Here is a 13,955-nt window from a genome sequence, read left to right as displayed (position 1 = left end):
TTTTGGTATCAGGGTGATGGTGCCCTCATAGAATGTTTGGGAGTCTTCCTTCCTCTGCAATATTTTGGAAGAGTTTGAGAAGGGCGGGTGTTAGCTCTTCTCTAAATGTTGGATAGAATTCACCTGTGAAGCCATCTGGTCCTAGACTTTTGTTTGTTGGAAGACTTTTTTTTTTTTTTTTGAGGTTTGCGGGCCTCTCACTGTTGTGGCCTCTCCCGTTGCGGAGCACAGGCTCCGGACGTGCAGGCTCAGCAGCTATGGCTCACGAGCCTAGCCACTTCGCGGCATGTGGAATCTTCCCAGACCAGGCCACAAACCCGTGTCCCCTGCATCAGCAGGTGGACTCTCAACCACTGTGCCACCAGGGAAACCCTGTTGGAAGACTTTTAATCACAGTTTTGATTTCATTCCTTGTGATGGGTCTGTTCATATTTTCTATTTCTTCCTGGTTCAGTCTTCGAAGGTTATACCTTTCTAAGAATTTGTCCATTTCTTCCAGGTTGTCCATTTTATTGGCATAGAGTTGCTTGTAGTAGTCTCTTAGGATGCTTTGGAGTTCTGCAGTGTCTGTTGTAACTTTTCCTTTTTCATTTCTAACTTTATGGATTTGAGTTCTCTCCCTCTTTTTCTTGATGAGTCTGCCTAACGGTTTATCAATTTTGTTTGTCTTCTCACAGAACCAGCTTTTAGTTTTATTGATCTTTGCTATTGTTTTCTTTGTTTCTATTTCATTTATTTCTGCTCTGATCTTTATGATTTCTTTCCTTCTGCTAATGTTGGGTTTTGTTTGTTCTTCTTTCTCTAGTTCCTTTAGGTGTAAGATTAGATTGTTTATTTGAGATTTTTCTTGTTTCTTGAGGTAGGCTTGTATTGCTATAAACTTCCCTCTTAGAACTGCTTTTGCTGCATCCCATAGGTTTTGCATTATCATGTTTTCATTGTCATTTGACTCTAGGTATTTTTTGATTTCCTCTTTGATTTGTCCAGTGATCTCTTGGATATTTAGTAACATATTGTTTAGCCTCCATGTGTTTGTGCTTGTTATGGTTTTTTTCCCTGTAATTGATTTCTAATCTCATAGCATTGTGGTCAGAAAAGATGCTTGATATGATTTCAATTTTCTTAACTTTACTGAGTCTTGATTTGTAACCCAAGATGTGATCTATCCTGGAGAATGTTCCATGTGCACTTGAGAAGAAAGTATAATTTCCAGTTTTTGGATGGAATGTCCTATAAATATTAATTAAATCTATCTGGTCTATTGTGTCATTTAAAGCTTGTATTTCCTTATTAATTTTCTGTCTGGATGATCTTTCCATTGGTGTAAATGAGGTGTTAAAGTCCCCCACTATTACTGTGTTACTGTCGATTTCCTCTTTTATAGCTGTTAGCAGTTGCCTTATGTATTGAGGTGCTCCTATGCTGGGTGCATATATATTTATAATTGTTATATCTTCTTCTTGGATTGATCCCTTGATCATTATGTAGTGTCCTTCCTTGTCTTGTAACATTCTTTATTTTAAAGTCTATTTTTTCTGATATGAGTATTGCTACTACAGCCTTCTCTTGATTTCCATTTGCATGGAATATCTTTTTCCATCCACTCACTTTCAGTCTGTATGTGTCCCTAGGTCTGAAGTGGGTCTCTTGTAGACAGCATATATATGGTGTTTTGTATCCATTCAGCAAGCTGTGTCTTTTGGTTGGAACATTTAATCCATTCACGTTTAAGGTAATTATCAATATGTATGTTCCTATTACCATTTTCTTAATTGTTATGGGTTTGTTTTTGTAGGTCCTTTTCTTCTCGTGTTTCCCACTTAGAGAAGTTCCTTTAGCATTTGTTGTAGAGCTGGTTTGGTGGTGCTGAATTCTCTTAGCTTTTGCTTGTCTGTAAAGCTTTTGATTTCTCCATCAAATCTGAATGAGATCCTTGCCGGGTAGAGTAATCTTGGTTGTAGCTTCTTCCCTTTCATCACTTTAAGTATATCATGCCACTCTCTTCTGGCCTGTAGAGTTTCTGCTGAGAAATCAGCTGTTAACCTTATGGGAGTTCCCTTGTATGTTATTTGTCATTTTTCCCTTGCTGCTTTCAATAATTTTTCTTTGTCTTTAATTTTTGCTAATTTGATTACTATGTGTCTCCTTGGGTTTATCCTGTATGGGATTCTTTGCGCTTCCTGGACTTGGGTGGCTATTTCCTTTCCCATGTTAGAGAAGTTTTCGACTATAATCTCTTCAAATATTTCCTCAGGTCCTTTCTCTCTCTTCTCCTTCTGGGGCCCCTATAATGCGAATGTTGTTGCATTTAATGTTGTGCCAGAGGTTTCTTAGGCTGTCTTAATTTCTTTTAATCCTTTTTTCTTCATTCTGTTTCGCAGCAATGAATTCCACTATTCTGTCTTTCAAGTCACTTATCCGTTCTTCTGCCTCTGTAATTCTGCTATTGATTCCTTCTAGTGTAGTTTTCATTTCAGTTATTTTATTGCTCATCTCTGTTTGTTCTTTAATTCTTCTAGGTCTTTGTTAAACATTTCTTGCATCTTTTCGATCTTTACCTCCATTCTTTTCCGAGGTCCTAGATCATCTTCACTACCATTATTCTGAATTCTTTTTCTGGAAGACTGCCTATCTCCACCTCATTTACTTGTTTTTCTGTGGCTTTATCTTGTTTCTTCATCTGGTACATAGCCCTCTGCCTTTTCATCTTGTCTATCTTTCTGTGAATGTGGTTTTTGTTCCACAGGCTGCTGGATTGTAGTTCTTCTTGCTTCTGACCCAGAATCTTACTTCAAGGAATTTATTCTGTATATGTAGGTCTATATTTTGTATACAGGTATACACAAGGTTATTCACTGTACCATTTTTAAAAAAAATAAATTTATTTATTTTCATTTATTTATTTTTGGCTGCATTGGGTCTTCATTGCTGCGTGTGGGCTTTCTCTAGTTGCGGTGAGTGGGGGCTACTCTTTGTTGCAGTGCGTGGGCTTCTCATTGCAGTGGCTTCTCTTGTTGCAGAGCATGGACTCTAGGCACATGGGTTTCATTAGTTGTGGCACGTGGGTTCTGTTTTTGTGGCACGCAGGCTCAGTAGTTGTGGCTCACAGGCTCTAGAGTGCAGGCTCAGTAGTTGTGGCACACGGGCTTAGTTGCTCTGTGGCATGTGGGATCTTCCTGGACCAGGGCTCGAACCTGTTTCTCCTGCCTTGGCAGGTGGATTCTTAACCACTGCGCCACCAGGGAAGTCCTGTACCTTTTTTTTTTGTTTTTGTTTTTTTTTTTTTTTTTGTTACGTGGGCCTCTCACTGTTGTGGCCTCTCCCCTTGCAGAGCGCAGGCTCCGGACGCGCAGGCTCCGGACGCACAGGCTCAGCAGCCATGGCTCACGGGCCTAGCCGCTCCGCGGCACGTGGGATCTTCCCGGACCGGGGCATGAACCCGTGTCCCCTGCATCGGCAGGCGGACTCTCAACCACTGCGCCACCAGGGAAGCCCGGTGTACCTTTTTTGTAATAGCAAAGGCTGGAAACAAGATTTGGAAACAATTTGAATATGCACTAATAATGGTTCACTGAATAAATTATGGTACATCCATACAATGGAAAATGATACAGCTATAAAAAAGAAAGAGAGCTCTACGAACTTCATGCTTTCAAAGATATATTAAATGGAAAAAGCAAGGTACAGAATACATTGTTTAGAATGATGATGCAGGTGTAGAAATCAAGGGAAAGAAGTATGTGTTTGTGTGTGTGTATTTATATGTATAAAATAAAGGATACATAAAAAAACATAATGGTTGCTTCTGAGTCAGGAAAATGGTTGCTAAGAGACAGCAGTGGAAGGAAAACTTTTTATAGTGTGTCTTATTCTTCTACCCCAGATTTGAACTCATGTGTATTATGTATTTAAGAAGAAAATTTAAATTGAGATATCCTTTACACTACTTGAAAGAAAAAAATAGCATCCATGATCCTAGATGCTCTAAGCATGTAAGATACTTTTTAAGAGGGAAAAGTTTTGATTAGTTTCTTTCTTTAAAAATTAGGCCTTTGTTTCTTCTGCCTTTATGAGTCTTCTGGATTCCTGTTTTCATATTAACTATTCTAGCAATGGTCACTTAGTTCCACTTTAATTCAAAATCTCTTAACAGCATCTGCACTTAATCAACCATCCAAAAACATTTGATTGTGCTTATTTTTCAAATGGATTTTAATGAATTGTATCACTCAAGCCCCAGACTGAAACACATTACATAAGGACTTCAAAATTATTCACATCATTTAATTCTATTTTATGTAGGTGCTCAATAAGGATTGAGCAATAATACCAGCCCCATGTGTTTTAATAAATGTTCCTCCTGACTTCAGTGCAACGAACAAGTCTATTCATTTTTTTCCTCTTTGAAAAAGAAATTGAAAACTGCCAAATGCACATTTTCCCCAGTTCCAAGTCTATGTCCAACCACACCCTGTCTGGACATAAAAATGCAGCCTCATACTCAAGTTTGTTATTGTTAAGTACTTCCAGACACTGGTAAGCAACTTCTTCCTGTCCCCTGATCTCTATCCCCAAAAAAGAGAAAAAGAAATTTAGGCAGATAGCCCAAGTATTTTTAATCAATAATTGGGACAATAAAGCAGATATTCCTGAAGTAATACCCTTGATCAATAAATACTCTAATCCCTTTGCAACAAAGGAAAAGGAAACTTTCTCTTAAAATAGTGTGATACCTCCACAGAAAGGCCTTTACATTCCATTATAAAAGAGTGCTAGACACAGCCTGCATTCTTGTTGTAATAAATATTGCTTGAAATATTTAAACTTCTCTCTGGGCCATGGAATTTTGTGTTAAAAATAGTTGTTCTTGTTATAGTTGTAGCTATGTGTTAACAGATCAGTACGTTTGTTATAGTGCATGTTGTTGCCCACCCAGACTGTGCAAGTCCAGGTTCCTAAAGCAGTAAAGCAGTGTCTCCACCAGCCTGCTACTTGTTGGAAAGAATAATGGGAGGTCAATAGGCCAAAGAAATACAATGGGTCATCTCTGCTTTCTAAATCCTAAGTCCCAAATCTGGGGCTTTTGGTTAAGCCAAAGGGGAGTTTTCAGTGGTCTTAAAATAACTTTTTTTTTTTTTTTTTGGCCATGTGGCTTGCAGGATCTTAGTTCCCAGACCAGGGATTGAAGCCGTGCTCCCTGCAGTGGAAGCACAGAGTTCTAACCACTGGACCTCCAAGGAATTCTGTAAAATAACTTTTTAAAGTTTACTAATCCATAGGTACAGGTATTGTAGCATTAAGCAGTAGGAAATCACAATAAGGCATCAGAATAAATGCAGCAAAGATTTATTTGCATTCTTTGACCACTATCAACCACAAGGAGGTTTTCAATGATTTTCTTTTTTTAGCCAAGGACACTCATTCTTATCTATTATATCAGGACTATCACTTAACATGCTCTTATGGAGCTAATGTAGCACATTAAGCATCATGAAAAATTACTCTGGCATGTGCTGAGGATCTGTTCTCCCAGTGTTCAGTACCAGAGTCCCAATTCCCAACTGCTCCCCACCTCCCTCCAGGCCTCCCCAATAAACACTCCATAAACAGAGTATTTGCTCCCATGTAGTTTATGCATATGTCCTCTAGGTGTCTTCAGTGACCAGCTTTCGAGGAGATTTTCATGCACATGGGCCAGCTGGCAAGGGAAGAGCTCAGCTTGCAAGAGTAAGTTCTCAATGAAGTACTGTATTCTGGATTCCACATCTGTCTCTTGGGCAATAAATACTTCTAGACATTTAAAAAACGTTTCAAGTTCATCTTTTCTAACTAATAAAAAAAGCCTTTTTGCATTCATCTTAGGTAAATACTGGCCTCATAATTCTACAATGTGACTACTCAGGAAATATTCTCCCAATGTAAGTGGTTTAAATTAAGTTTAAAAAAAAAAAAAAAACCTTCAGGGAATTCCTCGGTGGTCCAGGGGTTAGGACTCTGAGCTTCCACTGCAGGGGGCCCAGGTTCGATCCCTGGTTGGGGAACTAAGATCTCACAAGCCACGCTGTGTGGCCAAAACAAAAAAATCCTCAGTGGCTAAATAAAGCAAGCACATTTCTTGGGGAAGGGGGTTAGGAGATAAAATGTGTAATTATTGTCTGTTTTCCTTTGCTATTACAGGTTTGCACTTAGGGAAAATTCTAAAAATATATTGAGTGGGAAGTTGGTGTTCTTGAAACCCAAGGAAAGAGTTTGAAGAGGGGGCTGTGATCTGGGATTTGACACTGATAAGTGTGGGTGGGGTCAATGTACCTTGGGCTGGGAAGTTTTTGTTATAAGTCAGAAGATCTGTTGACTCTGTTTCCAAGACTCCATGCCACCTAGTATAAGATATTGAGGGCCAAGCAGAGGTTTGCAACATCTAAAAATGTCACTTTCAAGTAAGTATTCTTCAAATATTTTTCCAAAGATTTTTACATTCAAATAAGTAAGCTGGAAAATTAATTTGCAATGATAGTGAGAAGACAACTATACAGTATTCCATGGAATCGCTTCCTCTTATTGCTTTGTCCTTAGAGCTACAGATTATTAAAACCTTTTTTTTTTTTTTTTTTTTTTGTGGTACGCGGGCCTCTCACTGTTGCAGCCTCTCCCGTTGTGGAGCACAGGCTCCAGACGCACAGGCTCAGCGGCCATGGCTCACGGGCCTAGCCGCCCCGCGGCATGTGGGATCTTCCCGGACCGGGGCACGAACCCGTGTCCCCTGCATCGGCAGGCGGACTCTCAACCACTGCGCCACCAGGGAAGCCCAAAACCTTTCTCTTTTTAAGGTTTTTTTTTGGAAATAGTTTCAAACTTACAAAAAGTTGCAAAAGTTAAGAGAGTTACAAGGAACACTCTTAGACCTTTCATCCAGATTCATCTACATAACGTTTATGCCATTTCCTTTGTCATCTGTGCTCAATATCTGTCTCTGTCTCTGTTTCTATCTCTCAGTCTCTCTCTGTCTCCTTGACATTTTCTTGAAATGTTTAAAGGTAACTTACAAATACCATGGCCCTTTACACCTAAATTCTTCAGTGTGTATTTCATAAGAATGACTAAAATATGGTCATTTATGTTTTAAATTCACATATCCATATTCAAATTTTATCTGTAATCTAGTAATGTACTTTATAGTATTTTTTCCTTTCCTGTGGATCTAGTCTAGGGTTAGGTATTATACTTAGTTGTCAAGTCTCTTTAACCTCAATTAATCGGGAACAAATCCCACAACATTTCTTTGTCCCTTATGATACCTATAATTTTTTAAAAATATACTTGACCCCCTTTAAAAAATGAATACAACAGTCCTCATTTTGTGTTCATCTGATGTTTCCTTTTGATTAGACTGAGGCTGTACATTCTCAGCTGGATTACTGCACAGGTGGTGTGTCCTCTCCGGACATCACTTCTGAAAGCACACAATGTCCATCTGTCTCTTGTTGGTGATACTAATTTTGGTACCTTGGTCAAGGCGTTGCCTGGTTTTCCCATTATATAATTACTTTTTTTGTTTTTGTTTTTGGCTGCGTCATGCAGCTTGTGGGATCTTAGTTCCCTGACCAGGGATCAAACCTAGGCCCTCAGCAGTGAAAGCATGGAGTCCTAACCACTGGACCACCAGGGAATTCCCTACAATAACTTTTCTTCTCTCTCTTGCAACTGATAGGACTATGCAAATGTCCCTATCTCATCAAAATTTCCTCCAAGACTTAACATTCATTGACAATTCTTTCTTAGCTTGATTTTAACCATGATAGCTGCACAATGATAATTGTCTAACTCCAGCACCACGTCTAAATCTATTTGGTCTCTGCATTCTACTGTAAGCAAGAGACTTCACTTTTCATATTTATCTATCTATCTATCTATCTATCATCAGCTATCTATCTGTCATTATAATCACCACTATCATCTCTATGTGTTTTTGAAATAGGTACATTAATTCCTATTTATTCACTGGTTTAAAATTCATGATTGAGGGACTCCCCTGGTGGCACAGTGGTTAAGAATCTGCCTGCCAATGCAGGGGACACGGGTTTGATCCCTGGCCCAGGAAGATCCCAGCTGCCGCGGAGCAACTAAGCCCATGTGCCACAACTACTGAGCCTGCGCTCTAGAGCCCGTGAGCCACAACTACTGAGCCCACATGCCACAACTACTGAAGCCAGTGTGCCCCAGAGCCCGTGTGCTGCAAATACTGAGCCCACGTGCCACAACTACTGAGGCCTGAGCGCTCTAGAGCCCATGTACCACAACTACTGAGCCCGCGTGCTGCAACTACTGAAGCCTGCATGCCTAGAGCCCATGCTCTGCAACAAGAGAAGCCACCACAACGAGAAGCCCGGGTACCGCAACGAAGAGTAGCCCCTGCTTTCCGCAACTAGAGAAAGTCCGCACGCAACAAAGAAGACCCAACACAGCCAAAAAATAAATAAATAAAAATAAAAATTGAATTCATGATTGATGCTGGGACACTGATGTTCAAATTGTCCCAGATCTGGCCAGGAGCCGCCCATTCAAGCTGGTCCTTGTGCCCTTGTAACATGCCCTCATCATTGTTTTGAGCATCTTCTTACTGTCTTGCACAGCAATATATCCCAGGCTTTTTTGCACCTATCCTGTCCTGTCCCTGGAATCAGACATTACTCTGAGAACCCCTTGTTCCTCTTAGTGGGGAATGGTATTAGAGAACAAGATTTAGGTATGCTTATTGCTACCTGGGGGATCTTTGCCTCTTGGCTCTTTAGTGTACAGAGCTAAGAAATACAGACATGTACATATGCATGTACACACACAGCTACATGTATATATTTATAATATACATATACACACAGATATGCATATATACATACATATTTTAGAAAACAGAGTTCATGCCAATAACTCCAATTCAATTATAGTTCCAGAGGATTTTTTCTGGCCTTCTCCCATTTTATATTTGTATGTCCCTTCTTCTACAGTGAGAACCGCGGCTCTCAACAATATCAACCCATTTACTCATTTTCAAAGCACTTTGTTTTTCAACCTCTCATATATGGCTCCAAATACAGAAAACAATTTGAATACAACTGTAAAAAATGGAAAACTCTGAAAAATTTTTTCTTTCAACATTAAGGACTTTGTAAATCTGTAGCACTAGTTCTTATATGATCTCATAAAAATTGGGGGCCTCCCTGGTGGCGCAGTGGTTGAGAGTCCGCCTGCCGATGCAGGGGATACGGGTTCGTGCCCCGGTCTGGGAGGATCCCATATGCCGCGGAGCGGCTGGGCCCGTGAGCCATGGCCGCTGGGCCTGTGCATCCGGAGCCTGTGCTCTGCAACGGGAGAGGCCACAACAGTGAGAGGCCCGCATACCGCAAAAAGAAAAAAAAAAAAAAAAAAAAAAAAAAAAATTGGAAGTGGGTTGAGTGGGACAAGCACTTTAAGTTAGATATAAGGACAAGCAGGGACTTCCCTGGTGGTGCAGTGGTTAAGAATCCACCTGCCAATGCAGGGGACATGGGTTCGAGCCCTGGTCTAGGAAGATCCCACATGCCACGGAGCAACAAAGCCCGTGTGCCGCAGCTACTGAGCCTACACTCTAGAGACCGCGAGCCACAACTACTGAGCCCGTGTGCCGCAACTACTGAAGTCTGAGTGCCTAGAGCCCGTGCTCCACAACAAGAGACGTCACCGCAGTGAGAAGCCCGCGCACTGCAACGAAGAGTAGCCCCAACTCGCCACAACTAGAGAAAGCCCGCGTGCAGCAACGAAGACCCAACACAGCCAAAAAATAAATTAATTAATTAAAAAAAAAAAAAGACAAGCAGCCAGCTGCCTTGCACTGTAGGATTTTAAACACCATGTCCTGTGTGACTCAGGGTCCTTCAATGTGTTTTCTGTTATGATGTGGGACAGGAAGAAGACAAGAGGAGACTGAAACAAGGAAGCCAGGAACCTGTGGTGAGAGAGAACTGGTACCTGAAGGTGGTTCCAAGAATGGACCCAACTGGGTGTGGTCTCTGCAAATCAGTTTTAGAACTGTTCTTAGATAAGCATGCACCTCAGTCTAAGTTGGATTTTTTTGGTATCAGGTCATAGAAGAATTTCTTGGAAAGAAAAGACTATTTCATTACTGAAGGTGAATAATAGTAGTTTTACCTCCCTGAACTTTTAAAATGAAAATAGACTGCTTTTAGTTTAGAATAGTTTGGGGAAAACCTCTCTAAAGGTTGATAGCTGATAGAAGTATCCCCAAGTCCTTTCAGCCCTTAAGATTCTGTCATCCTATGAATGAAGAGATAACGATATCAACTACTGAGTTAGTTTTGCAATTGTATTATTAAAGTGCAGACATTCCCTTCACCAAGAATTACTGCCAGACTTCCGTCTATGACTACTCAAGTCTTTTGACCTTTCTGTTCTTACATGCCTTCTGATTCCCTAGCTACTCTCTATGCTGCAGTGAGACATCAGGGAGGGGTCGCTGCAACTCTGATTCTACCAGTTCTAAACTCAGTAGGTAGGTCCTAGAAGTACTCTTCTTTTGATGCTCACTCCCTTTCTGTGCACCCACCTCCTTTTCTTCTGAATTCAACTCTTTCCTGTTTTTCTAATGCCTTTTCTTCCTCTCACTCCCCAGGTACCAACTTGCTTCTACCATGACTAATGAACAGGGTTCCCCAGTGTGGTATTCATTCATTCTTAAATTTCACAGGACTTGCCTTGATACTGAAGATCTGCATCCCAGATTCCACAGAAAGAATACTTTCTTTCAGCTTCTTCAGGACTGGGCTCCTTTTGCCTTCAAGAGACACATAAAGTACTTGGTGAGTTTGTGACAATGCATGAGAACTAAAGACCACCCCACCAAGCTCTACCAAGTGTCTTGTAGAAACAGTTTTCATTCATTCATTCATTCACTCATTCTTCCATCATTTATTGAGCACATACTATGTGCAAGGTAGAAGATGGACAATAAGTAGTAAACAAGTAAATGAGTTAAAAATAAGGTAATAGGGGGCTTCCCTGGTGGCTCAGTGGTTGAGAGTGTGCCTGCCAATGCAGGGGACACGGGTTCGCGCGCCGGTCTGGGAGGATCCCACATGCCATGGAGTGGCTAGGCCCGCGAGCCATGGCCGCTGAGCCTGCGCGTCCGGAGCCTGTGCTCCGCAATGGGAGAGGCCACAACAGTGAGAGGCCCGCATACCGCAAAAAAAAAAGGTAATAGAAGTCTATGATAAATCTTATGAAGGAGATAAATAGGGTGACAATATAAAGTATAACTGAGGTAAAGATTTCATTTCTTAGTCTTTACAGAAGGAAAAAAAAAAAAGGTGAAGGTGGGGATCATAGACCAGAAAGGAGGGTCTCCATCATCTGACCCTGCTCTATCAGTTTTTTTGTATCATTCTTTCAATGCATTCTTCTAATCAGACATGTCTCATTTTCCTAAGAAAGCCCCTTTTACCTCCCTCCCTGTGACACTGCACTTCTTCATCTCTTGTCCTTGCTTCTTACTCATGTTGTCATTCTAGATCCTATTCCTCCATTTGTTTGCTCATTCATTGGCAAAGTCCTCCATGACTGGTCCAGTTCTTTCTTCCTTCACTTAATTCTATAGCACTTAAAAGTTTATCACACAATTTAAATTATATATTGTCTTCACGTATTTAATATCTCATCTACTTTTTTTTGTCCCTCTGACCTATTGTTAGGTCTTAAAGTTAGGGACAGTATCTCATATTTGCTTTTATGCTCAGCGATCGCTGGGCATAGAATGAGTGTCAATACCTATATATAAGTGTTATGCTTATCGGTTAATACTGATTGGTTGAGGAGACTAGTGGGCTGTTGCAGGCTTGTGGAAGAGCTATTTTACAGCCAGCAGGGCTTTGCTGTACGCTTCAAATTACGCCATGTAGGTGGGTGCCCTTCTTCCTACACGTAAGGCTGGCACTATGCTGACTTACCCAGCCTACCCTTTTTTTGGAAGAAAAAGCCTTCTTCCAAAATGCAGCACCTGCCAGTGACTTCTTCACTCACTTCCTGACAGGTTGTAGACCAAAACTCCATACAAACCACAATTTGTTTTATTTAATTGTATCGCCAGTCTTCACTGTTCCTGCTTTCCCCCTCCCTCTATGAGATAATTCGGATCTCTAGAGCATAGTTGGCTTACATAAAAATGCAGCTATTACTTCTCATGAAGTTGGGAGAGGAGGAGAGAATTGCTTACTACTTTGTTTTACTGTGGAAAGAAGTGACATTATCTGAAATAGGAGCCTATACAAGCAAAGCTATACTTTCCCATAGATCATAACACTTGGGTAATATAGATATAGATATCGGTGACTAAGTCAGACATCAACTATTTGAAAGACAGAATTTTAAGTGACGTGGGCTGATGAACCATTTGTCAAACCTGAGTACATTCTTTATTCAGTGGAAGTATTATTTGTACTATATTTTAAGGGTAAGTTGGAAAGCAATACCTATATAAAAATTGTATCAGCTTTTCCTAATTGTTCACTCATTCACTGACATAGCCTTCCATGATTGCTCCAATTCCTTATTCCTTCCCTTAATTCTCTAGCATTTGAAATTTATCAGTTTTAATTTATATATTGTCATATTTTGATATAAATTGTCTTAAATTTGATATAGTCTTTATTTGATATTGCCTCATAGAATCCATTTATTTGTGGGATATTTTTATAGTTTCATTCTTTGTCCAAATGAGAATACTTTGGTTCTGTGTTTCTGAACACAGCTGTGTTAGACAATAATGCAAAGCTTAGGGGAACACATGTCCTGCTCAGCTGAGGCCCTGCTCAGTTAAATTTCCTTATAATCAATATTTAGTCACTGCACATTGATTCTGTACTTGTTGTTGGACAACTGATGTTTCATCTCATTTTACAGAAACCAAAACAAGGTAAAGGTAAGTGATTAACTGCCAGGGTAATAAGAGGGAAAAGTTACAGATTTCCTGTAGTTACTATTGAAAACATTCTGAAATAGTGCCTGCTGTATTAGAGGTTTGTTTGCTTCCTTCTTTAAAAAGAGCTTGGTTATGAATGGACCCAAAAGTGGAAGAGGCTCCTGCAAAACCAGTGTTTCCAGCATGGAATTTGGGAGTGGGCAGGAAATGCTTAATTGCTCTTTACCTGCCGAATGCTGCCTTTGACACACATGATGAGCCGGCGTCATTTGACTGCCACCTCCTCAGGAGGCAGGATTCTTCAGCCCACACTCTGCTCAGCGCTGACTCCTTCTCTGTGCATGCTTTGTGTGTGTGTTTTGCTCAGACTGTGCATTTTGAGGGAAGCACCAACCCAAGACAGGCTCCTCAGTTTTGTCATTGTAGGGAGACTGGCAGAGCCTCCCACACAGCAAAGTGCTCAAAGGGATGCAGGGATGCCGATTCCTTTGAAGAAGCATTTCTTAAACAAAAGGGATTCCCCTATGTGCTGGTGTGCCTGACAATTCTTTTTTTCCCACCATATCAGGCAAAACTCACCGAAGGATGGCTGTTTATTTGTACTTATTAGGCCATATGTTGCTAAATAAATAAGTAAGCCAGCCAGCAAGCCGGCAAGCCAGTCAGTCTTGGATGTTTAGGGTCTGGCTTCAACTCATTTAAAAGTTCAAGTTGCAAAGATGCCAACTGCAGATTTATCAACAGACTAAATGTGTTTTAGAAATAAAATAGACCAGCACCCAATATGATAGCTCTGGCTAGGGCATGGATTACTATTAATTAATTCAGATATACCACGGGTCAAATTTTATTCTCTGAAACACGACAGAACTGCATAATCAAAGCAAGAAATAGCAGGTAGGATGCATGACACCTGCTTTCTACATACTGAATATCTTCTGTAACCCTCAGTAGAACTGTACCTCTGACGAACCACACTGCTGATGTCTTC

Source organism: Mesoplodon bidens (assembly GCF_964165515.1).
Source record: "Mesoplodon bidens genome assembly, chromosome: 1".
Classification (NCBI taxonomy): Eukaryota; Metazoa; Chordata; class Mammalia; order Artiodactyla; family Ziphiidae; genus Mesoplodon; species Mesoplodon bidens.
The sequence above is the reverse complement of the archived record's forward strand: the minus strand, read 5'-3'. Positions refer to the sequence as shown.